The 27,868-nt window shown below is 40.3% G+C and overlaps 1 pseudogene; it reads right to left on the bottom strand.

Moving 5' to 3' along the window:
- Positions 1–371: 371 nt before the first annotated feature.
- LOC142452406 (L-lactate dehydrogenase A chain pseudogene) overlaps positions 372–27,868 on the bottom strand; it is a 99,940-nt pseudogene continuing 72,443 nt past the window's right edge.

Here is a 27,868-nt window from a genome sequence, read left to right as displayed (position 1 = left end):
TTTATTTTTCTATCAATTGTTCATGGTTTATTTGACTTTTTAGTTGGTGTAACAGATAGTTGCATTGTTTATAAGTAGATCTTTTACATTATATGGTAATTTACACTAATTTGATAAATATTGTACACAACAAAAGATCCATTAGGACAATTATGAACAAGAAATGCAATATTGGATTGACACCTTGCAGCCCAGGATGTGATTGGGAGAAAAAAAATATTGGGCTTGGGATGTTTGAGAGAAGGTACCCAGAGTTACATGACACACAGTGAAAACACTGGCAGTGGTGTCTCCGAGGTGGCAGGACAAGGTTATGCTAACCACCTCAGATCAACACAGGATTAGTGCTATTCACCATCAGGATGCAGCCGTCAGGCCACAGGTAGTCCTGTGATTGAAGAAGTAGAGCCTTTCAGTGTGATCACCTCATAAGCACCGTGGACCACCTGTTTGGGAACTTCTTTCCGCTCTTCCTTGTGTCCATTGGTGCGAGTGCAAGTTTTCCAGGGAGACACCAGCAACATTCCCTCCAGGCCAAACTGGCACACTAGAATCTCCATGCACCTCAAGAATCCATACGTATACTCCCAGCCTCTCCCTCATAAGATAGTGGAACCACCTGGGATCCAGATTGCAACCACTTCCAATAATGCAATTCATGGAAACTCCACATTTCTTCTGAGCCACGTAGCTAAGGGTATCCACTTGATTGGAAACAATGAACAACTTGCGTTTGGAGCTATACGTTGCGATACTAAGAAGGATGAATTTGAAGATGTCCATGTTGCACTGGACCAAATTAAGACCGTGTTCTCCCTCCTGCTGACATGCTCTGGCTGTGATAATAATCAACTTGGAGTTTGAAGTCACATTATATGTGAGCTGCATTGGACATCCATCACCCCTTCCTCCAATTTATCTCCCAGGACATAAACAAGGGAAAGTTCATCTGTGAAGTCCTTTTTACAGGTACCGATGGCACAGCTCATGCCAACAGTACCAACTGCAACTACCGTGCTCTCATTCTGGGGGTCTGTTTTTCCTTAAGAAGAGTCTTCATTAGCTGATCACTGAGACCTGGAAGAGGAAGGAAGCAGACTGCTCTTTGGGTCGGAGGAGACGCCCTTTGTGGCGTCAATGACAATCTGACCCAATAGCAGCAGCTCGGGAACTTAAACGTTATGTTAGAATGAATGTCATTTCAAATGTGAACTATCTCCTATAACCTTTTAAAAATGTCTGCTTTTAAGAGACATCAATGCACATCCTGTGAAAATCTAGTTTGTCCGCAGCATGCTGCGGTGCTTACACAGAATCAAGGCAGAGTCATTGTTTTCTTCTGTAAATAAATAGTCTTTGAAGACAGTGATAACGGAAAGAGGAAGAGGAATCAATGAGTTGTGTCTTATTTGGGAGGAAAGTCTGACCTTCTTGTACTTGAGTACTATAAATTGTCTATCACTGAATAGGCAATTGAAGTAATACTGATTTCTTTTTGAAAATATAATGGGCTTTTGCCTCACTTAGTGCTTATATCTCATACTTATGCAGCATTTTGAAAGTGAATAGGGACAGATGCTAATAAATAAGTGAAACATGTATTTCTTGGTTCAGGTTCACTGAATAACTGAATATCATAATAAAATTTTGAGTGAGTGAAGCAAGAGAAGGATGAGGTGATTAAAGGCTGACCTTTGGTTTCAAAAGTAAAGGTTTATATAGCACCGTGCCCCACTGTAAATCTTTTTGCCTATTCAGTATTACAAATTACTTTTAATTATGTATTGTCTGTCAAGTTCAACTCAAGTGAATTATCTTCTCTTAAAAAAAAAAACACAAAAAACCACCTCTGCCATTGAGTTAGGACTCACAATGACCCTACAGAGCATGGTCGAACTGTCCCTGTGGTTTTCTGAGACTGTCACTCCCTCCCGGAGGAGAAAGATTTGCCTTTCTCCCACAGCGCGGCTGGTGGTTTCCAATTGCTGAGCTTGAAGTTAGCAGCCTGATGGTCACACTAGGCAACCAGGCCTTGCGACAGGAGTCCATAGGCATCATTAATTAATTAAAAGCCCGAGTGTAGTATATTTTTGAAAGAAGGTCTGATGGTCTACTTCCAAAAATCAGCCAATGGCAACCTCTGTATCACAATGACCTGATCCTGGTGTGCATGTGGTTACCCTGAGTCCAGGGAGAGGGGAGGAGGTAGTTGACGATAACAACAAAGCAGAGTTTAATTGTAGGTTTTATTTGGCTCATGAGTTCCAGAGTTTCTAATTCTTTCTTTTTTCTATTGTTTGGACAGATATGTGACTTTTGTTTTTGCTTAAATAGCTTCCAAGTTCTTAGGTGTTACACGCTGTGGATGTTGTCTAGTCACTTTGTGGAACTGTTATTCATGTAATTTTGTCTTTATAAAGGATAAATGTGATGTAAATCCGACTACTGACTTGCTTTGGTTTGGTTTGGTTTTGCTTTCACATTGATTCCAGATCCCATGGTTTCCTTCATTCACATTATTCTCCTTCAACTATTCCTGAGAGTGAAACTTACTGAAATGCCCCCAGCTTATGGAGTAGAGGGCTGAAGTAAAGACGAGGAGAGTTTAGTTCATTTCTAAACATGCCTATGCTGCCTGGTTTTGTGGCAGAAGGCTTTATGGTGGCATGGTGACCATAGCACTGTATGTCCCAATGTTGTCGTTTCTTAGCAGCAAGGGCTCTAAAAGAAACTACGATGATCAAGTATGTTTACCCTCATCATTCATTTAAGAAGTTTCTAGCACTGCCTGCAGCTAGATCTACAACATACTGCTACTTCAATTAGATGTTTTTATTACTCCCACAGTAAGAAAAAAAGAACAAACTCAAAGTTCCTGAATTTTGTCGGATAAATATTTTATTTTACAAATATGCATAATTTGTGATAAAGGATAATGACTTATACTCATTAACCAACTACTAAGGATAAGTAATATTTATTGAGATATTACTATAGAGACTCTTTAGTGCTATGCTTCACTTTGAATATTTCATTTACTTTCACAATAAACCCATGAAGTAGATAATATTAGTTCCATCTTACAGACATTGAAGCCTGTAAATGTTTGCGGGAGAGTGAATTATGTAATGTGGCTCTTCTAGCCAAAGCCTTTAATCATCTACAAACTACCTTTTCCTACCTTGTCTGGCAATCCGTTTGAAGGGAAATGTTGATAGGATTCACCTGGAATGCCATCCTGCTGCTGCATATAAAAGGAGCCTGATGAGAAGCAGGAGGAGGGATCTTATTACCAGCAAAAGCCTGGAGTTGAGCTGGTCCTCTGGATGCAAGATCCCTGAGCAGTGAACTACCTGGAATCAGAAGACACGTTCACATCAGAGGAACTTCAGCAGGATCAGGAGCCAGAGCATGGAACAGAATGGTAGACTTCCCAACCCACAGAACAGGTAAATGAGTGTTTTTGTGTAGGAGGCTGGCTTGCGGAGTGGGATGTCTCTGCGCATTTCATTGGGGGAGCCAGGCTTGCTGATCCACAGAAGTGGAGCTTTCTGCCTTTGGGCTGAGGCTTCCTGGAATGTGGGTACTTAATTCCAGGAGCAGGGTTTGTTGATCCACCCAGCTTGAGCTGAATGCCTTGGGGTTGAGGCTTCCAGCATACTTGGGCAATTATTAGCAGACTTGAAAGAATTTTGTCACATGTCTTGATAAACAACTCTATCCTGAGCATCTCTCACTGCCATTATAACCAGTTAGCTTCTTGGTAAACTCTTTAATCGTGGATTTTGTCTGGGAGTATTGCAGCTATTGTTAGGTGCTGTCAAGTCATAGCAGACTCACTTAGAACAGAACACAACATGGCCTGGTTCTGTGTCATCCTCACTAATGGTCTTGTGTGTCATTGAGATAAAGTAGAGCACACTGGTTAAGACAAGGCGATGCTAAGGAATGTACCCACATCTATTCAGCAACTAGCAACACTAGAATTCGAATTTAACACTGTTAGGCTTTCGAGTGTGCTTGATAGATATATTGATTGCTTTTTTCATGGCTACTTGGGCTAAGCAACAAAGTGAGGATTATGGAGAATGTAATTTGAAGACACTTCTTAGTGCAATGAAGTCAATCCTCAATCATGTCAACCCTGTAGGATAGGGTAGAACTGCCCCTGTGAGATTCTTAGAGTCTCACTTCTTACAGGAGTATAAGCATCATAGACGTGTGGATTCTTTTTATTAAAAATAGGAGGCAAGATATCTAGCCATATGTAATACATATGGCACCATTCTACTGTTATCTTGAGACAACCTCAGTAAATGATTGTTGTCTGATCCACCATCTCCTGTTTTAATAGAGGAGGCCTGTACTAGAAACTCTTCTTATAAGATGTACTGGTGGACCAGTATTTAAAGTAATTGTCTGCCCATGGACAGGTCAGCGTCAGGAGAAAGAGGTGACAGTCCATGCCTGTAAGGATTTACAACCTTGGAAACCCATCGGGGCAGGCCCGTTCCTTCCTTTACAAGATTGCGATCAGCCAGAATTTTCCCGATGGCAAAGGGTTTTATTTGGTTGGTGTGTTTATTATATAGAATCAATATAGCCTATGTTGTTTAAAAGTCAGGGTTGTGAGGACCGAGCAAGCATGTCGCTGGTCAGAACAATTACTGGGTGCTGCAGGCAATTTGTATATATCTAGCCGGAGATCTGTTATCATAAAGTACCTTACTGAATTTGAAAAGGTTAGGGAATTTTGGGGGGTTATCACACACAGATTCCTCCTCTTGCCCGAGGTCATGTAATTTGTTTCCCATCAAGAACAAGGAGGGGAATGGTTCCACGGGCTTGCTGGCTCAGCGTGGTGGGCATTTGATTTATTCCATCCTTGTACTTTTATTCAGTGGGGGACATCTTATCAGAGTGCTGCCGACTCTCTGTGTTTTAGAAGTGCTACTGTATCCGCCTGGGTCGCATTTTCAATATCTCTTTTATAATCTGCCCAGCTTCTGAGAAATTATTGCCATTTCCTTCTTCCTACAATCAAAATGTCAGTGCCTCCTGCCAAATAGGTTCTGCGCCTTGCCTATGAACAGGTAGACCCATAAAAAAGCTCATGTGAATCAGGTTTATAAGGACAGAGCAGGCGCCTTATTTTGCGTAAAAATGTGAACCATTTTTACTAGATTACAAACAATCCTTTTCCAGGGGATCGCCGGCGCCTTATTCATATACAGATCACTTATCACAGTTCATGGGAAAATAGAGAGTGACCGCTGTGGGCAAAGTAGATACATTTTCCTATCATCTGGAGAATAAGATCATACAGACCTTTTGAAGTCCTTTAGAGCATTTGTAGACATTGCATTAAATAGCGTCTTATTGCTTTTAGACACAGCTCTGCTATAGTTGGTTTTAATATTGTCGCCATTTCCTGTCAATGAAGCTGCAGCCAGGTGAGGGAAACGGACCCTTTCTTCCCTTCTGTGAGGCACCATGTCCTGGATGGAATCGCCACACAGGCAATGGCTTGGGAACACATTGGCCAAGAGGATTGCCAGCAAGGAGCTGGCAGTCATTATTCAAATATATTTAGGGCACTTGGAACCCAATTACAGTAATTGAAGTTAGGCAATTTAATGAAAAGATTGGATTCAGTCTGCTTGCTTTTCCAGTCATAAATTTAAGTGAGCCTGTTCTCTCTGGTTCTAAGACTTAGTTTTGTTTTCTTTTCAGGGTTGAATACCTGCTTCTCCCTTTCCTGTTACTGCCCACTTAAGGTGTTCAAAATGCCCAAATATAAAACCATTCCAGATCTATTGTCTTATCAAAGGTCATATCCACTGACATTACTTGTGTTCTTGAAGCAAAGTTAAAGTGTTTTTTTTATATGTTTGAGTGGAAGTTTCAAAATAGCAACAATGAAGAGATTTTTTTCACTTACTGTAAATCTTTCACTTAGAAAGAATTATTTTAAAATTCCAAACAGAATGCTATTCCCTTAAAATTTCATCTCTGAATTTCTAGGTGCCTTACGGTATTAATGTTGACTTAATTCATTATGTGATTTTTGAATGTTCAATAATATATGTTAAAGGGTGACATAATCAGGAATTGAGAGACACACTCAAATTTGTACACGTCCATCATAGATATGCTGGGTTTTGTGATTAAGGAGTAACTTGGAAATGAAAGGATCATGTCTCTACTTCCATATAACAAATGCCTTTACCTGTTTGGGTGGTAACCCAGCAATTCTTCCCTGGGTCCTGAAACAGGTAACTACATTGCCCTTAGTCCCAGAAATTGGAGTGTGGAGGGAGTCCTGTAAACTGATCTCAAACTTGAACTCAACTACAAATGTTCCGGTGTACCAACAAAACCCAAACTCACTACCATGGATTCCAACTCATAGTGACCTGAGAGGACAGGCTAGAGAGAACTTACTTTATTGGTTTCTAAGATTCTTTACAGGTCTTTATCTTGTGGGGAGACTGATGCCTTGTGGTTAAACCAATGTGTAACCATGATTCCTGTCCCATATACTTACCACTCCTGTGTAGTCAAAGACAATGTGTGCTGGTCGACACTGAGAGAACTTCCAAGTCAATGAGTTATTAGCCCATGTTTAAACTGGCAACTAACAAGCTTTAATTTGATTATTGGCCATTAAAAAATGAAATTGTTTGCATATCCAAACTAGCTTTGTATTTTATGTTCTATTTTACATCAAGGATGCACTTTCCAAAGCTAACAGCTCTCATTAACATATAAAGTAGAAGCTGCATAAATGAACATTTAGCATTTTGAATTGAAGTATAGAAAAACTTAGGTGTTAATTTATTCTTTTTAATATGTAATTTGATGGATTTTTAAAATAGAGACTATGAAGTAAGAGTACCAGTACTCTTATTCTAAAGATTATAAAGGCAAAAAAATAAATAAAATACAAAGATTAACAGGCAAGATGGCAGGCTGCTTGCTCAAATTTCATGACCTGGAATTCAAATCATCAGTGCCAATTGCTGCAGCTCACACCCACCAGCCAGGTTGCAGGAGAAAGATGTGATAATCTGCTTTCATCGCATAGTTCCACTCAGTCCTATAAGTTCACTATGAATCAGTAGCTACTCAATCTCAGTGGGTTCATGTTGGTGTGGTGGGCCTAGTGATGATAGCATTTCTTATTAAACAAGAAGGAAAATGCTTGCAAATTTTCCTGAGACTAATACTGACCAGAGTTCCTGTTAATGATAATGGATTGAATTCTGAATAAAATCTTTGACAGACCAATGCAAATATTTTTGTACCTCACTCCCCCTACTTCCTTTCCCTTGATCATTTGAGAGCTGTGTTCACACATTGCTATCTAAGCTAGAATACCTTGCCAGATAAGGACTTAATATAAATCTTAAATGCACTCTCAATAGTAATTTAACTTACATTTTTTATTTGGATTTACTTTGAAAAAAAATCATAGATTGTTTTCAGTCAAATCACAGGCTTCAAACAGAAGGAGGGGGTGAAATGAGAGAGATGTATTCTAAGATGTCTACATAGGAATTTTAATACATTATTTTGTAAGGCAGAAAATTCAAACCACAGACTCCATTTTCTGACAATGACAATTACTATGAACTGCTGATTGACCTTCACACTTAACTAACACCTATGATACGGCTGCCAGGGATTGCTGGGCACCTGCGCTACCTCCAGGATTCCTGGTAGGCCAGGTGGCTTACAACTGCGGTTCTGCTAAAGGTTCCTAACAGTGGAACCCAGCAAAGCAAAGATTGCGCTTCGGCTCGTGGTCACACAGGGGGGTCACTGCGAGTTGGAAGGAAGTCTACAGCAAGGGATTTTGCTTCGGTTGGGGTATTAGTTCCTTCACAGCAACTGTTTGAGAGAGCTACTGTCACTGTCACTGTCAGGGTGGAGGTAAGAAGGCCGACTCAGATTCTTAAGACAACGCTAATGATGTCCAAGTGAATCTGAAACCTGGGCTCCAAGGGCAATCCTCTTTTCTCCCCCTTGCTCTGACCTTTCAGGTCAAGTTATTAATCACCATTATTTCCCCCCCTGCAAACTCAACATACCATGCCAATGACAAAACTACTAGCGGATTGGGAAATAAATGAAAAAAATCAAATAAAACTTTACATTTCTAAGTAGTTTTCTGGGAGAATTTCGACCTTATGCTAAAAGTGAATAACAAAGCAATAAACAAACTGATTTAGTTTTAACTAACTTGACTGTAACTGCGAGTTTCTACAAAGCAATTGCATTATTTTAGATTTAACCTCTTAACATTATTTAGTGAAAATTTTATCTGTTTATCTTTAGACCATCTGTTGGGGAAAAAAAGTTTGGTAGTATTATTTGAAATCTCATGTTGAGAAAATAGAGATTAGTATAGCACATATTGTATGAGAGATCAGCGTTGCCACTTGAGTCAGAGTTGTGAGAATATGCTACCTGGTGAGCTGGACCTCGCTTTTATGGAAATTACTTCAGTCTTTACTTCCACCCATCTGAAATATTTCATGAATAAGTCCAATTAGAAGGCATGAAATGAAAATAAAATTGTCTTCACTTTTGCAAATTATTGATGATGTTTCATTTAAGTAATTTGTCAGTGACTATAAGAATAATCTCAACATATATTTCTTTATGCTACACTTATTCCTTTAACAATTTTGCTTCTTAAAAAATTGACCAACGTTGGGTCGGGATCTTTTATTAAAAAGAATTGGCTGCCATGCAAATTTATGATGAGGTCCCTGGACAGATAGAAATGCCTATCAGAGGGATGAGGGAAACCGATGGAATGCCGAGTCAGGAGAGGAGGAAGCGGGCAGACGCATCTCGGGAAGACGAATGCATGTCCCCAGGTAGATAAACGAATAGGTTCAGAAATGGACTTTGCCCTCTCACTAAATCCCAGCTCCAATTTAAGAACAATTAGTTCTTACAACATGGCCCTGCTCCATACTCGCTCTCATGCGGGAAACACAGATGATATGGGTGCTGTAGCAAAGTGTGGTGAAAAAAATGGGATAGTGTCCAGCTACCAGATAGAACAGCATCTGGGGCTTAAAGGCTTGTTTCAAACAAGCAGCTATCTAAGTGAGATGCTAATTAAGCCCACGTGGAAAAAGCACACCAACATCCGTCACCCAAGGATTGTAAATTATATAATCCTATACTGAAGGAAAGGAAGCCACAGATGCATTTCTGAGTCTACACAGGAAATAAGCCTGCGGTGATTTCCCTCTAACCCAGCGGTTCTCAACCTGTGGGTTGAGACCCCTTTGGGGGTCAAACGACCCTTTCACAGGGGTCGCCTGATTCATAACTATAGCAAAATTACAGTTATGAAATATCAGCGAAAATAATTTTATGGTTGGGGATCACCACAACATGAGGTACTGTATGACAGGATCACGGCATCAGGGAGGTTGAGAACCACTGGTCTAACCATAATTGAGGAGTAGGAGTAAATGGTTACTAAACAGAGAGTATTAGAAAGATAAGTATAGGAAGTAGAAAGGATAGACTTGAAAGATAAAAATCTTATCATTTTATCCCTCCTCTGATACATGTTGGGCCTAATCTGGTTTTCAACATTGTCTCTGTGTGTGTATGTTTTCATATAGAGGTTTATCTCTAATATATTTTGGCCTTGTGGGTAGCCTTGTTGAAACTTTGTTATGTATTTTTCTGTTTTTCAGTATATAAAATCCAAGATCGATGAACCCGTAGAGGTGACCAGTAGAATAAGGGTTCCTGGGGGGGCAAGTTGGGGGAAGAGGGACAAGGAGGTGAAAGGGAGCTGATATCAAAGTGTGCAAGAAGGAAAAAGGTGTTTTGAAATATTGTGGTAGCAGTTGTACAGTACTGCGTGATGTGCTTCAATTATGAAATGGTGTGATAGCTGAACTAGCACCCAATAAAATGGTTTTGAAAAAATATTCTTTGTACTTTTGTTAATTGAACACTTCTATTTAATATATATAAACAATAAAACCAAACTCACTGCCATCGTCAAGTTAATGGTGACTCATAGCAATCCTATAGAACATGGTAGAACTGCCCCTTTGAGTTGCTGAGATTCTAAGTCTTTAGGGGAGTAGAAAGCTCCATCTTTGTCCTGCAGAATGGCTGGTGGTTTCGAACTGTTGAATTTGGAGTTAGCGGCCCAACATGTAACCACTATGCCACCAGGGCTCCGTAGTTAATATGGCTGAACACATTTTTTTCCTGGTATAGAATCTATTGGTCTATTAATAATTTTATTTATTTATTATTAATTGAGATTAATACATATATCAAATTATCCCATGGTTCAATCATGTCCAGCAGAAATTTAAATTTGCTACTGCAATCAGTTTCCAAACATTCTTTTTCTATTTGGACCCCTTGACATCATCACCCTGTCACCCCACCACCATATCTGTCTCCCTCCCCATAAAACCTTTATTCCATTTAATGACTTTATAGGTTCATCATTCCTGGTCTTCATATGCCCCAAAATGATAAACATACACTGTAACTTCAAGAGAGTGACCCCCCAGTGACATAACATTCCCAAGATACCCCTTAATATGTCCAATAAAATCCAAACAATACAACACCAAAAACACATACTGTTTTGGAAACCAGACGAGGTCCTGCATGCATCCTAGGGGGGAGTCTGCTGACAAGTTTTAACTGTTCAAGCCAGGCTTCTGCCTTTGACCTTCCACACTTCACTCACCAATGCACTCTGTGTAGTGACCCCTTTCCTCCTGTCCCTCACTGGTGGAGAGGGGGAGAGGTTATGTCCTGTGGAGTTCCACCAATGAGTCTCGGGCTCCCACCATCATCCAGCTCTCTGCAAACCAGATTCTCAGACTTAGCCTCTGATACTAATCCCGCCCTTCAACTTCTGATTATGTGCTTCACAGTCCTTCACTGACTGATGATGGTGTGCTTCTTCCATGTGGACTTGGTTGACATCTCACTGACTTGGCTGCTGGTTTGGTGACAAGACTCTAAGATCGCAAACACTGCTTTATCTGGTAGCTGGGCACCGTCTGATTTCCTCACCATATTTCGCTGTAGCACCGTCTCCTTGTGTTCCCTGCCTGGCGGAAAGTATCAGTCAGGGCCTTGATGGAAGAACGAGTTGTTCTTACATTGGAGCTGGGGATTAGCGTGAGCCCCAAGCCATTCCTGGACCTGTTTGCTCATTTGTGTTGGGTGCTTTCACTTTGTTCTTACTTGGGAATGAACCCAAATGTCATGTCATTGCTTCCACAATCAGTTCCCAAACATCCCGTTTCTTCCTGGGTACTTTGACATCATATGCCTTATATCAGCTCCCTGTCTCCTGCACCCCCTCCTGACACTCTTGCTCTACTTGCTGTTCCTATAAATTCATCAATCCTGCATTTCACTTACTTAAAAATCCTATCTCACCACTTCAAGTAGAAACAGAAAGAAAGAGAGCAATGTTGCTAATAACATCCCCACTCCATAACACCTCTGAGATGTACCAAACAGAACCCAAATACCGCAGAACGACCATCACAGTCTTGTCAGAATCATACCTCTCCTAATACAAAATCTGGGGCATAGATGTAGCGAGACCTCATTTGTCCGCCTATCAACTGCTCTTCAAAATTAGTACTGCTGTCTTCCATATCCTCAGATACCTTCTTAAGTCGTCAAGTTCTAGGTGTAATCATTTAAAATCAAATTCTCACTTGTCTCCCATGACTGATTCAATAACTTTCTCATTGTATGAAAGGAGATAGGCACAAAACTTTCATGCTAGGCATTTCATTACCTTTGTAAGTTTTTGCATATCAATTATGGGAGAAAGTGTAATTCTTCCTTTTTATTTGCTTTCTTTCCTTACCTCATTATTATCATAAATATACTTTATGCCTTTTATTTCTTAGCATTATTTTTCCTAGAAGAAAAAGCTAAGTAATGCTTTATAAATAACTGTTTTAAACTTTAATTCTCTTGTGGAAGAGTGTGGAGCCAGTCTTTGAATCAATGTGATATACAGAAGGATTTGTAAATATGGTAGCCTATATTTTTCATTGCAGGGAATATCTAGTGACTTTTTACCCTTGTGATTAATATAAACTATTTTTCCAAGTTTCAGGAAAGTTAAAGTGAGCTTCTCAGAGCCCGTGGATCATCATATTTATTGTTTTTAGAAATCATTCAGATGCTCAACTGTGCAATAGAGCAGAATTAATTTAGCTAGAAACAGGAAAAAAACAAAGCCATGTTGCAGATAATCTTATGATTTCCATAGGCATACACTGTTAAACATGACCCTGAAGAGATTTACATTGAGTCTCATTATAGTTTGGGAAGATGTTTGCACTTTTATAGATGAGACCTTTAGGGATGTAATAATAACACCCCACAGATAGATTCGATATCCATAACTTTTCAGTTTATGTCTTGGTTAGTTTTCAATTTATATCCAGAGTTGTTGTATAGATGCATAGTTATTTTGGACTTACTCTTTTCCTCTGGAAAGATTAAAGAACTAGAGTTATCAAATATTTAATAAATTAGGCACCTGGTAAAATAGATTCATGTCATTAAAACTAATATTTGATTTTCAGAGCTATATAAAATTTGAAATAAAGATTGATATTACTTGTGATTATAAGAGGTTTCAAACACAAATAATTTTAAGTTGCAAAAATCTTAAGAGGTTCTAAAAATATGCCAACTATTGTGTTATGAAATTTCTTTTAAACGATCCACTGTTTCATGTTAAAATGGCTAGCCCTTCAAAAAATTTTAAATAAATTATTCAATAAATCAAGAGTTAAATTCCACTGAGTATTTCTTTCAACTTTTAGGTGAATATTTCCTACTCTTGGGTGTTACATGCAAATCACTAGTTTAATGTAATAATATAAGTTTATTTGCATTACTAATGTCAACAAAAATACAAAGGCAAAATGATCAGATATTTCTACCTGGGGAGAGTGTTTGAAATGTTGAAAGCGAGGAGATTTTTGTCCCTGTGGACTGGAAAGTTGGTACTATCTCACTCAGGGAATGTGCACTTCTAATTTTTTATAACACATAAATACTAAGCGGGTGTAATACTGTAAAAATCCAGAGTACCTATAATATAAGACAAAGCAAAGTCATTGAGTGATTAGATAGTCATGCATTTCTGAATGGAACACGTCAATTGCCTTTGAATAATGGGGTGAGTGAAGAATAAATACTGTGTACATCTTGGACCGCCTGAGGAATAAACAAATCTGTTTTGTAAGAAACACAGCCAAAATGCTCCTTAGAAGTGAGGATGCTGAGACTTATTGTCTCGCACACTTTAGGTAAGTTATCAAGAAGGAACTCGTCCCTGGAGAAAGAATGGTAAAGTCGAGGGTCTGTGAAGAAAAGGAAGACCCTCAGCAAGAGGGATGTGCACAGTGGATGCATTAATGGGCTTTCACACAGAAGTGCTCGAGACCATGAGACAGGACCAAGTGATGTTTTCCTGTGTTGTAAAAGGAACACTACGACTCAGACTCTACTCAACCATATTTAACAGCAAGTGATTCCAAATCATGATTTAATTATCTTTTTCATTTTATTTTCACTATTGTTAGACAGCTCACGCCTGCCCATATAACTGGCTTCTGGTCTTACCATGAACAAGCATATCTTGTCTACTCTGCTTTAGAGTCTCCCTTGTCTCCTGGTCCTGCTGGGCTTCCGCTCCTGGCTGCCATCACATCTTTCTGTTGTTCTCAGCTGTTGCTGCTCCAAAGGGTTTCTGTCCTTTATGTCCCATGCTCCATTGACCCCTGTCCCACCAGTTGTAAAGGCAGCACTAGTTTTTCGACCTAATATCACCATAGCTCTTTCTCTGCTATCACCCACTCAGTTTCCTTGGGGGGACTTTCTGCCTCTGTTGTTGGCAGGATCAACGGAATGATCAAACTAAAAGAATAATAGCGATTATACTTACATAGAAGGCTGGGAAAGTACACTGGCATGAAGAAAAGAAGGTGGCAGTTATTAAATAGTCACGTTAGCACCAAGTGTGTGACCATTTCCTAGAATTAAAGAACATGGGAAATAGAGTCAGGCAAACCAAAGTTAAACATGATTTCTTTCCGCCCTAGGTGTATAACTCTGGGCAAATGTCCTCACTTTTCTCAGCTTCAATTCCTCAGCTCTCCTATCGGGCTGGTAGTCCCTCTTTTTACAAGTTGTTACGAGGAGTGGAAGTGATACAGTTACAAAGGGAAATAGACTTTCCAAATAAAGTTATATTATTCATCCAGACAAAAACATCCCAAAATGAATATAATTAATTATTTGTTTGAATTGGGAAAAATAATCAGTCATAGCACAACCCATTCAAGGGTCCTGGAGGAAAGAGCTGTAATTGACATCATTGGAAAACTCCTTGTTTGTCATGCCAAGACTTTCTCAAATAGGAGGAATACTGCCATCTGAAGAAAGATGCCACATTCATGGAGTAGGGAACAAGTAGAGAGGTCTGAGGGGCTGACCCCAACTCCAACTACGTGGACAGCTGCCTCTCCCCCCAGAAGAGTTTATTCCAGAGGATAGCACTGAAGCTACAGCTCATGGAGAGGGACATGTCTGATCAGAGCACACGGGAGCAAATGAAGGGGGAGGAAGAGAGAGTGGACAACATCCTGGCCCACCAAGCCTTGACGACGATATTCCCACTCAGAGCAGCCAATTCACAGAGAAGACCATATGGGAGCCTCCACATCCCTCACTGACCCATAGCCCCGCAGTGGACAACATTGGAGACACAGTGTGGTCATTGCTCCTGATCTGATCCCACCAAGGATCAGATCAAAACACTAAGGGTGTGCAACAGAACAAAAGGGGGAAGAGAACAACAAAGTCCCCAAGGAATACTAAAAATAGACTTTGGGGCAAGGTCCTGGCACCCCATCAGACTTGACTGGAAAGTACTTCTAAAGGCCAACAAACCCAGTCCTTGAACAAACTACAAGTTTTTCTTTGTTGTTGATGTGTTGTGGTTTTGTTTTCTTTTGTCATTGGTTTTTGTTCTTGTTCTTTTGTTTTCTTTTATTGCTTGGTTTTGTTCTGTCTTGTTTTTGTGCATGTTATTATCTCCTCAGGCCTGTCTAAATAAGATAGTCTGGATGAACAATCTGGAGGAGAAAACAACGGGACTAAGAGTTCCAGGGGGACATGGGAGGAGGGAGGTGGGGGGAAGGAAGTGGTGTTAACAGACCCAGGGACAAGGGAACAACAAGTGATCCAAATCGGTGGTGAGGAGGGTTTAGGAGGCCTGGTAGGGTGTGACCAAGGGTAATATAACCGAGAGGAATTACTGTAACCCAAATGAAGGCTGAGCATGATAGTGGGACAAGAGGAAAGTCAAAGGAAATAGAGGAAAGAGCTAGGAAGCAAAGGGCATTTATAGAAGTCTAAATAAAGGCATGTACATATGTAAATATATTTATATATGAGTATGGGAAAATAGATTTATGTGAATATGTGTATAGGTTTAGTGTTAAGGTAGCAGATGGACATTGGGCCTCCACTCAAGTACTCTCTCAATGCAAGAATACTTTGTACTATTAAACTGGCATTCCATGATACTCACCTTCCCCACACAATCATTGAGGACAAAGCGGGTACATAAGCAAATGTAGTGAAGAAAGCTGATGGTGCCCGGCTATCAAAAGATATAGCATCTGGGGTCTTAAAGGCTTTAAGGTAAACAAGCAGCCATCTAGCTCAGAAGCAACAAAGCCCACATTGAAGAAGCACACCAGCCTGTGTGATCATGAGGTGTTGAAGGGATGAGGGATCAGGCATCAAAGAACAAAAAAATCATATCATTGTGAATGAGGGGGAGTGCAGAGTGGGAACCCAAGGCCCATCTGTAAGCATCTGAACATCCCCTTATGGAAGGGTTACGGGGAGGAAATGAGTCAGGGGGCAATGTAGCAAGGATGAAACATACAACTTCTCTCTAGTTCCTAAATGCACTCCTCTCCCCCCACTATCATGATTCCAATTCTACCTTACAAATCTGTCTAGACCAGAGGGTGTACACTGGTACAGATAGGAACCGCAAAAACAGGGAATCCAAGACAGATGATCCCTTCAGGACCAGTGGTGAGAGTGGCAATACTGGGAGGTGGGAGTAGATACAGGGAACGAATTACAGGATTCTATATATGGCCTATATAGCCTCCTCCCTGGGGGACCAACAACAGAAAAGTGAGTAAGGGGATATGTCTGACAGCGTAAGATATGACAAAATAATAATTTATGAATTATTAAGGGTTCATGAGGGAAGGGGAGTGTGGAGTGAGGGGGAAAATGAGCTGATGCCAGGGGCTTAAGTGGAGAGCAAATGTTTTGGGAATGATAAGGGTAACAAATATACAAATGTGCTTTATACAATTGATGTATATATGCATTGTGATAAGAGTTGTATGAGCCCACAATAAAATGATTAAAAAAAGAAAGATGGCACATTGAAAACCCACATTCAAAATACCAGCCCCTATTTGTAGGTTTCCAGTCATAATGTGTTCCTCTCTGAAAAGCATTTAAACCAATTTTATTTGACAACTGCTTCCTTTAACTCACAGAGTTAGAACCTGTAAGAGTAGGTTAATTCATGCTATTTCTTTCTACTCCTTGCAACATAATAATAAGCTAAAGGCTGAAAGCAGACTACATTTTCAGACTCTGTGATAACACGTTCTGGACATCTGGAGTTCCCACTAAGCAAAATACCCATCTTGAAATGTGAAACCCCACTCACTTACCTGAGGAAGAGGCCAGGCTTCCCTTGCTTCCACTATTTGTGCTGATGACCACCGTGGTAGGGATATTCGGTAGGAACTGCATGCAGGAGAGGAACTCTGGTCACACAGCGGTAATGCGTTGCGCTGCAAATGGCATGGTCAACAGTTCAAAACCACCAGCAGCTCCTCGAGAGAACCATGAGGCTGTCTACTGCCATAAAGAGTTACAGTCTTGGATACCCACAGGAGCAGTTTACCCTGTCCTATAGATCATACTATGAGTTGGCATCAATTTGATGACAATGGGTTTGGTTGGCAATTTTGTGTGTAGAGGAGGTCCTCGGCCAAACAAACACAGCAGATGCCTTTTCATTGAGCCCAAATAACGGCAGCCCACCTGGGTGAGAGCAGGACTGTGCTTCCTGGGGCTTTCAGTGGCTAACTTTGACAAGCAGATTGTCGCACCTTTCTTCTGAGTCACTGCTGGCTAGACTCAAGTCTCCAATGCGTCATGTAGCAACCAAGGATGTCAACCACTGGAATAACCAAGAACTTCATAGAATTCCATGTTAGCCCTAAATCCGTGTATGATAAGGAGCCAGGGTCTGAGCATTTATTCTGCCCTCTGGAGAAGGTGCTTTTCTTAGAAGTAGCTACCTTTTCTACTCACAGATCCTGTGTTTCTCTGCCTCAGGGCAAAGGTAGAAGTTTTCTTGTAGATCGACAAGAGGTGTTCTAGAAGTTATTCCTTCAAACTCGTCTACACTGTACTTCCCAGCCCCTTCCACCTTTTTTCTAAGTTATTAAATTCCTTCTATTTAAACCAGCTGGGGTTATTTAAAACAGAAACATGAGTTATTTTCTATGTCAAAAGCATTCAAGAGGTGTATGTGAAATTGAGTGATCATTTTTTAAAATATAGATTTAGCTGGATTTATTTTAATTGATAAATTAAAACATTTACAGTAATATTTATGTTTTTGTAATAAAGTTTAAGACATAATCATTGATAGTAAGTACATTTGAATAATTTTTTTCTTCATGAGAAGGGTGTTGGTTGTTTCTCTGTTCCTTCATTTACAACCACAACACATTTACAAAGTGGCTTCAAAGAGCTTGTATCAAAATGGAATTGAAACATAGTAGTATTTTCCATGACTTTTTGAAGGGCCTTCATATGTATAATACAGACCGGTTCTCTCCCAGCCAGCCTCTTGGATTGCAACTCAATACTTAATATCCTGTGCCACCAATCTATAAAGTGATATCTATCTATCTATCTATCTATCTATCTATCTATCTATCTATCTATCTCATATATTTCAAATGTAAGGTGATATATTTAAGGTAATATATCTGTGTGCATATGTATATATAACTCCACATCACTCAATGCCATCAAGTCAATTCTGACTCATAGAAACCAAGAAATACCAGGGGTGGGGGTGGAGGGGTTGGTGGGGAGGGACCAGCAATGGGGCAGACTGCTGAACGCCCATGGACTCCCCTGAGTGTGGTCAGTAAGAAGCAATATTGCCTGCTTACATGAAGTTATGGTTGAAGCTGGACATTTCAAGCCAGAGAATCTTTTATTCATCCAAAATAACCCCAGAGAGAATGACCAACTGTTCATTTGCTGCCTGCGGCGTTCTGACAGCCTTTGCTAAGTATACCAGATAGAGGGTGTTCTAGTGTTCTTTCTGCCTGCCAGCTCTCCTTCCTGAACACACTCTTTTGGAAGTGCAATGTCTAGGACAGAATTGAAGAGATACAAGATGCTGACTGCAGTATCCTTATTCACTGCAGATGTTCAGCTGTAGCAGGCCCAAGCTGGGAACCAAGGATTTATATAAGACGATTAGCCTGTCAATCTAAATTTGATGAGAGCTCTAAATTTTAGACATACAACTATTTTTCTTTTTGATAGGCACTAGAAAATATTGGAAATTACTTGAGAGTTTGCTAGTTGTGGAAAGGTTCAAGCCCAGTGAGCACAAGTGAAAACACAAGGGTGGATCATCAGAAAATAAAATGTACATGTTGCCAGCCTTATCTGCTTTCTGAGGAGCATGTGAAAGAACATGTTGACAAGAAATTAATGTTTTTTTTAATTTCTGTGAAAGAACACTTGCACATGCTTGGAGATAAAATTTCATCATACTTTCCAAATCTACCTGACACCCCATTTGCACTTGCCAGAATCCCATTGTGTTAGTCTGGGTACTTCAGAGAAACTCATATGTATAAGAGAGTGTTTTATATAAAGGACAAGTGCACATCAAGAAAACAACCCAACCCAGTGCTGCCCAAGCCCACAAGTCCAACACTAACCCATTAACCCATACGTCCAACAACAATCCACAAAGTCTTCCTCCATCTCACAAAACAGACACAATGATGCTGACTGCAGGAGGAAAGCCGATTCAGTGAACATGTGAACATCTCAGTGCAGGCAGGGGTCTCCACACAGGCGCTCCAGCACCCAGGGCTGCATTGGGGTAGGTTCATGCTCCTTATCCTCAGGGATGTCTTGTAGGAAGTGAGCCTTGTAAGCTGAAGCAGGGAACTGGCTAAGGCAGCTGCATCCTGCTCTGATCATCAGAAAGCAAGAGACCTGAGAACTAGAAAAGCGAGGTTCACAGAGCCATTTATCCCTATGCCCTTCAGTTAACACCTACACCTTAATCCTATAATCCTGTGACTATGTTCCCCCACCTATGAAAGTTTGTAAGCCAACCACTTCATGCCTTTATCCCCCCAATTAAGAGTATCCAATTTATATACTGCCCACTTAGATCAACCCAGTTCTCTGAGAAGACAATCATATTTTTTGACATGAAGAATCATTCCAGTTGGACCCTTGTGAAGTCTGCACCCATAAGCAAAGTCAAATCAGGCCATCCATAAAGTCAGCAACAATATGCACCAGTTCTCAGGCTCAAAAATTTCCACCTGGCCAGGTTCTGGTCAATTCAATGTGGGCTGCCTCACTCAGCCTCCACAGGGTGCCCATTGATCACCTTGCCTTTGGACCATGGGCTCCTGCCAATACTCAACAAGCCTAGCTCCCTCAAGCTAGGTCATGAACTTTAGACCACTCAACCTGCTCTTGTCTTCTCCTTTTTTTTTTTTAATTTCCCTTTAACCAGGTCCACAGGTGTCAGTGGCCAAACTCAACCCGTCCTTTATTGCTGCATTTCTCACACTTCCACTCAAGTAGATCCAGGTGGTCACCTAGCAAGCATTTCAGCCTGCTCTCAGGCTCCCTTTAATATTCAGTCCCAGGGAGGAGTTTTCTTCATGATTCCAGATTTTTTTTCCAGCTTCTGACAATGACTAGTAGTTCCTGAGTACTCCAAAGTACTGGGTGGGACATACATTTTCAAAGCTTTGTTTACAGGCATGGTCTAAACCCAAGTAAAGACCAAATTTTAATGACTGAAAGCCAGTGGGCTTACAAACTTTCTATTTTCCTACTTCCCATATTTTCACCAGAAAACAAGCGAGTAAATAGTGTGGCTTTACCTGACCTCTGGCTAGACAAGGAAGAGAAGCTTCCATTGAGGCAGAGGTCTACCAAACATCTACTCTCCGTCTTGTGATTTGTTTCTCCAGTACTCCACTCCTAAGGCACCGTACTCTGTTAGTCTGGGTACTTCAGAGAAGCAAATCCACAGAAACTCATATTTATAAGAGAGAGTTTTATATAAAGGGTAAGTGCACATCAAGGAAACATCCCAACCCAGTGCTGCCCAAGCCCACAAGTCCAACATTAACCCATTAACCCATATGTCCAAAAACAATCAACAAAGTCCTCTTCCATCTCACAAAACAGACACAATGATGCCGACTATAGGAGGAAAGCCGATACAGTGAATGTATAAGCATCTCAGCACTGGCAGGAGTCTCCACGCGATTGCTCCAGCACCCAGGGATGCATCTGGGTAGATCCATGTGACTTCTCCTCAGGAATGTATGTCTTTCAGGAAGTGGGCCTTGCCCCCTGAAGCAGGGAACTGACTAAGGCAGCTGCACCCTAGTCCAACCATCACAAAGCAAGAGATCCGAGAAATAGAAGGGTGAGGCTCACAGAGCCATTTATCCTTCCACCCTTCAATTAACCCCACATGTGTTTATCAGCCAGGTTGGCACACAAACTAATTACCTCACCCGTTCACAGTCAAAGTTGAAGATGATCCTGAAGCAGCACAAGAGGAGTTCTTTGAACTTATTAACAGCGATGCAGCGAGAACTGATTTCTCTACAATGCCAGGTACAAAATTCTGGATTGAGTGTTTGCAATTATATCCTTTTCTGTCTGAGGCTGTGTTGTGCCTTCTTCTTCCATTTCCAACAACATTTCTGGGTGAAATAGGGTTTTCCAGCTTGGGGTTATCAAATCTAAATACAGAGGTAGACTTGTTGTGGAAGATGATCTTTGTTGTGCTTTTGCAAAGACTGCCAGGAGAATTTCTGACTGGTGAGAAAGAAGCTATCTCAACCTTTGTGCTGGCATTGGCTTTTTATGCATACCAAGGCAAAATGTAACAATGTAGTTTACTGTTGTTATATTAAGACTGTTACCCATGCTATATCATACTTCATGACAAAATTTCACTTATTTGTAATTTCACAATGTACAAATATACATATTTACATTTTGTTTTTGTGATTAATCACTATGCTTTAATTATGTCCAATTTTTAATGATGAAAACACATTCTGCAGGTCAGATATTTACATGACGGTTCATGACAGTAGCAAAATTACAGTTATGAAGTATCAAAGAAAATAATTGTATGATTGGGGGTCACCACAGCATGAGCAAATGCATGAAAGGGCCACGGCAGCAGGAAGGTTGAGAACCACTGTCCTAAGTGATAGTACATCTTTCCCCCCAAACCCTGGCTCGGCTGACTCCAAAGCTCATCCTCCCAACCACTGCACATTCCTCTCATTCACCAAATGACATACTAGCCGAACTTTAATAAACTGCACATTCACCCAGGTGCTCTAAGGAGATTGCTTCCCATTACACAATACAAAACTCAATGCAAGTGCAGGGGTCTGGAAAGTGGTATGTCAGCCATTCAAGTGCATGTACTAGGAGATGAATGACATGTGCCCTTTTGATAAGATTTAAATGACAACTGCATACTGTCTTGTCGTTTCCCTCTGCCTATGATTTTATTTAAGATACTCCAAGAGCTCTGCCTGTTCGCAGAGAAGTCAAAAAGTGATGCTAGGAGGATACAACTCATATATGCAAGGGCTTGTGCCAATCCAAGTACATCGATGGAAGCACGTCTCTGTCGTCAGTGTAGGGTGCAGATGAGAGTGATCAGTCACACACTTGTCCTAGTCCAGCTAGAATGCCTTCAGCAGAGTATTGACTTTTGAGGAAATCTGCTGGGTCAGTTAAATTCAATGCAGAGAAGGCAGCTCCAAATATTATGACCCCAATGCTTACTTAGAAGATTTTATCAAAGGACCCAGGAAAATCATGGGTGCTTATTATGAAGAAGGTTTTAGAAAATTTCATTGAAGTGAAAAAGGCCTGGAAAGTGTTACCAGGGGAGAATTTTTTTCCCACCATAAGAATGCATCTACTTATTCTTGGAATGGGGCAAGGGCTGTGCTCTGAGAATTGTATTAGGAATCTTACTGTATCTACCTTATAGCCCTCGTCTTTTCTTCCCCAAATTCAAAGACCATTGAAGAGGAATACAACTTAATTTCCTCTAGAATGCCCAAACAGCCATTTGCACCTGGTGTTAATAAAGATGTGCAGAATTCTTTTAGGAAAGTGCTGGGGAAACAGAAACATTGCCTTCAGAAGTGTATAGACTTAGATGAAGGATCTATCAAGAAATAGTAACTTCAGTTTGATGCTTTTGTTTATTAAGAGTCTCTATGATTTTGTAGCAATATATTTGATTTAGTTTTGTATTTTGCCTGCTTGTTTCTATAGTTACAATTGCATTTGCTCTTCTGGTATCACTCTAACGCTGTTATCATTTGCTTTCATGGCTTGCATGAATTTACTAAAAACTACTGTGGATGGCGACACATGGTTTATAAAAATCTGAAGCTCTTCATAGATTTCATATCATCATAAACATTACAAAATTTGGCCCCTAATTTCTTGTAACTGTTTTATTGTCTTGGTTTTGTTGCAGATGCCTTGGGTAGAATTTAAGTAACTCCATTTTTCCACTACATAATTCAGTAGCTTTAATAAACTTGTCTGCTAGCTGAACACCATTTTAAAAATCCCATGCACAATTTCTTTCAAGCACTACCTTATTACCAGTTTTACTGTAATGTAATATTAATACAAAATGATGACACTTGGACTATAGAGGTACTATTATGTATTTACAATAATATTTATACAAATAATTAAACTTTCATTTGATCAGATAGGGCATGTCTATGGAAAGAGATTTTTTTCACAAATTAACTGAGAAAAATTAAAAGACGATATTGCCCACTGTGGTCTCTATCTTGCTTTTCTCTCACGCAACTGCAGGAAAATCTAGTTTCAAATATTGCATCTGTCATCTGCACTTCATATCAAGGAATTAATCAAACTGATGGTGAAGAGATGTTTTGAATGCTCATTATTTCACCTATTAATTTTTAAAAGCAGTGAATGTTGCAAGTCAATAGCATCCATAAAATTTGATTTATTGTGCAATTTCCTCCATACTCCTGGAAATCAAGAGCGGATTCTATGTATCCAGTGCTTTCTATTTCTAAGTCTCCCTCTTCACATCCATTTTTTTAAGATAAATTATTCAGATGAAAGAAATTCAATCCTGTTTGAATTCCACTGATTTGAAGCCATAGAAACTGACCACATCAAGGAAATGCGAAATTTAGCATGAAAAAGAACCACACACAGAAGCAATTACATTGTGAAAATCACAGAAATGTAATTTCTATTAAAAAGTGCAAAAGATTCTTGATCAAACATGCTACTTCTGTGGTTGAGATAACCTCATATTTCCTTATCCTCAGTTTCAGATCACCCAATGAACATTGTGAGTGAGGGCTTATTTGTGTACCCCTAATTTGTAACCAATAATTTCATATTTTTCACATCAAAGATTCTGCTTCTGGTATGGCTAACATGCATTTTTCTCCCAAGTGAACACACGTAATCAGTCCCTTATGGGTATGGAACACCCAGAGAGCAAGGTAAACACAGACTTGTGGTACTTATGCTTACTTGTACTACGTAGAAGAACTGATAAAAATCCATGTGAAATTGTTCCCTCTAGATCAGTAAGTAAGCTCAAGTAAACCTATGCTTACCTTGTTCAGTGCAGAGTCTGCTCTGACTCGACTACAGAGTTCTAATGTTTTTAGGACCCATTTCTGCTGCTGCTTCCTCTTATGTCTTAGTTAAGTCAGACACAGTTTCCTCTCTGCCCAGACATCTTTCTATCCTGTGGCTTTCTAAAACTCTTTCTACCAGAAATATCTGTAGTTTCATTCCAAAACTGATTTTGGAGGTAGTCAATCTGTGTTTAAATCCCAAATGAATCTGCGGTTTTGGGGAGGTGCCATCTAGTCAGTTGTCCCGTGTTCAAGAGGCCTATAGCATCCTCAGCATTACTGTTATGTTTGAGTACGTTGTTGCAGTCACTGTATCAGCTTATTGCATTAAGAGTCTTCCTCTTAAGAGAGAGTGGAACACATCCTGGTACATTAAGCCCTGAGAACTATATTCCCGCTCAGAGCAGCCAAAGCACAGAGACCATAGGACCGGCTTCACTATGAGACTGGATGTTCCTCACAGACCCATCGCGCTATGGGAGACAACACTGGAGACAGTGTGGGAATTGTGTCTAGATTGACCCCACCACACCGCAGCAAAACACTAAGGATGTGCAACAGAACAGCAAGGGGAACAGAGCAATGAAATCCCCAAGGAATACCAAAAATAGACTTTGGGGCCAGGGCATGACTCCCCATCAGACTCACCCGGAAAACACTCCTAAAAGTCAACAAACAGACCTTGAACTATTTACAGACTTTTCTTTTTGTCATTGGTTTTGTTGTTGTTGTTATTATTTTTTTTTTTTTGTTTTTCTCTGTCTTGTTTTTGGAGCATATTATTATCTTTGCAGGTCTGTCTAGATAAAATAGGTGGGATAAACAATCTGGAGGAGGAAACAACATGACTAATGGTTCCAGGGGGACATGGGCGAGAGGGAAGTGGGGAAAGGAAGTGGGTGTTAACTATCCCAGTGACAAGGGAAGAACAAATGATCTAAAATCGATGTCGAAGAGGGTGTAGGAGGTCTGGTAGGGCTTGATCAAGGGCAATGTTACCAAGAGGAAATACTGAAACCCAAATGAGGGCTGAGCATGATAGTGAGACAAGAGAAAAGTAAAAGGAAATAGGGGAAGGAGCTAGGAGGCAAAGGGCATTTATAGAGGTCTAAATACAGGCATGTGCATATGTAAATATATTTAACTATGATGATGGGGAAATAGATTCAGCGGCATATATTGATAGGTTTAGTATTAAGGTTGCAGATGGACATTGAACTTCTACTCAAGTACTCCTTCAATGCAAGAACACTTTGTTCTATTAAACTGTTATTCCATGATGCTCACCTTCCTGAAAGGATCAGTGAAGACAAAGTGGGTGCATAAGAAAGCTTATGGTGCCCGGCTAGCAAAAGATATAATGTCTGGGGTCTTAAAGGCTTGAAGGTAAGCAAGCTGCGATCTAGCTGAGAAGCAACAAAGCCCACACTGAAGAAGCACACCAGCCTGTGTGATCACAAGGTGTTGATAAGATCAGGTATCATGCACCAACGACCAATAACAAAAAAATCATAACATTGTGAATGATGAGGAGTGAGGAGTAGAGACCCAAAGCTCATCTGCAGGCAACTGGACATCCATCCCCTTACAGAAAAGTCAAGGAAGGAGATGAGCCAGTCAGGGTGTAGTATAATATTGATGAAATATACAACTTTCCTCTAGTTCTTTAATGTTTCCCCCACCCCCCTCTCCATTATCATTATCCCAATTCTACCTTACAAACCAAGCTAGACAAGAGGATGCACACGGGTACAGATCTGAGCCAGAAACACAGGGAATCCAGGACAGATAAACCCCTCAGGATCAATAATGAGAGTAGAGATACTAGGAGGGTAAAGGGAAGGTGAAGGAGAAAGGGGGAAATGGTCACAATGACCTATATATAACCCCCTCCCCGGGGGATGGACAATAGAAAAGTGGGTGAAGGGAGATATCGGATAGTGTAAGATATGGAAAAATAATAATAATTTATAAATTAGCAAGGGTTCATGAGGGAGGGAGGATGGGGGAGGGAGGTGAAAAATAAGGAGCTGATACCAAGGGCTCAAGTAGAAAGAAAATGTTTTGAGAATGATGATTGCAACAAATGTACAAATATACTTGACACAATGGATGTATATATGGATTGTTATATGTTTTGTACAAGCTCCCAATAAAATAATTTATTCAAAAAAGGAAAAAAGTGAGTCTTTCTTTTCAGCTGCCCTTCTACTTGACCATGCATGAAGTCTTTTTCCAGGGACTGATCTCTTTTCATAACATGTCCAAAGTACATGAGACAGTCTCAGCATCCTTGCTTGGAAGCCCTCTGGCTGTCCATTTTTGAGGACAGATTTGTTTCTTCTTCCGCCTGTCCAGGTACTTTCCATATGCTTTGCCAGTATTGTAATTCAAATGCACCAGTTGTTCTTTGGACTTCCTTTTCAATGTACAGCTTTCACACGCGTATGAGACAAGTGAAAATGCCATGCCTTAATTCAGGTGCACCTAAGTTCTCAAAGTAATATCCTCGCTTTTCTACACTCCAACGAGATCTGGTGCAGCAGAGTCACCCAATGCAATGGGTTCTTTGATCTCAGATCGCTGCTTCCATGAGTATTGATTGTGGATCTATGCAAAAGAAAATCCTTGACAACTTTATATTCTCTGTTTATTTTGATGTAAACTATTGGTTCAGTGGGGAGGAGTTTGGTTTTCTTCATACTGAGTTGTAATCCATACTGAATGCTGCCATCCTTGATCTTCATCAGGAAGTGATTTGAATCTTCCTCATTTTCAGCACGAAAGCTTGGTCATCTGCATATTGCAGGCTGTTAATGTGCCTTCCTCCCACCCTGGTGCTGCATTCTTCTTCATATGGCCCAGCTTCTCAGATTATTGCTCAGCACACAAGTTTCATAAGTATGATGACCGGATACAACCCTGATGCCCACTTTCTTAGGTTCAAACTATGCCTATTTGGTTCTACTTGAATGGTGTTCTCTTGGTCTGTGAACAGGTTTCACATGAGAGCACAATAAAGTATCTGGAATTCCCATTCTTCTCAGTGCTGCCCATAGTTTGTTATGATCAGCACAGTTGACTACCTGCACTTAGTCAATAAAACAAATGTAAACATTTTTGGTATTCTGTTTTCAGTCAAGGTCCATGTAAGGTCAGCAATGATATTTCTTGTACCATGTCCTCTTCTGCATCCAGCTTCAATTTCTGGTAGCTCCCTGTTGATGTACTGCTGCAACCATTGCTGAAAGATCATTACATTTCACTTGAATGAATCTATTCTCTGCTGATTTATATATGCTCTCTTGGACTGCACTTAATGCTTTGAGTTTCAGCTATCTTCTCTGCACTACATAGGTCATAAAGTTTATGATTTTTTGAAGAATTAAATACAAACAAATTAGATACTATTTTAAAACCATTTGTCATGGCATTATTCAATAAGTACCATATCTTCTGTCCTGAAATATCTAAATCTCTGATCATGTAATTTGATTATTAGAAAAAAAATGTTTCTTACAATGTCATTTCTTGTCAACTGGAAGCTTCTACTGGCTCATGGAGCTGCAGGATGACAAAGCACGGCGGCCACAGGCTAGTGGATGCAGCGGTAAATGAATCCGAAGTGAGCAGTCTGCTGATATCTCCTTAGGATACAGGCCGTCCAGCAGAAGATGAGTGACAAAAGAGGAGTCGGCTCTGCTCAGGATCTCTTT

This window comes from Tenrec ecaudatus, chromosome 7 (genome assembly GCF_050624435.1).
Source record: "Tenrec ecaudatus isolate mTenEca1 chromosome 7, mTenEca1.hap1, whole genome shotgun sequence".
Lineage (NCBI taxonomy): Eukaryota > Metazoa > Chordata > Mammalia > Afrosoricida > Tenrecidae > Tenrec > Tenrec ecaudatus.
Note: the sequence above shows the minus strand (reverse complement) of the source record. Positions and strands in the feature narration are given on the sequence as shown.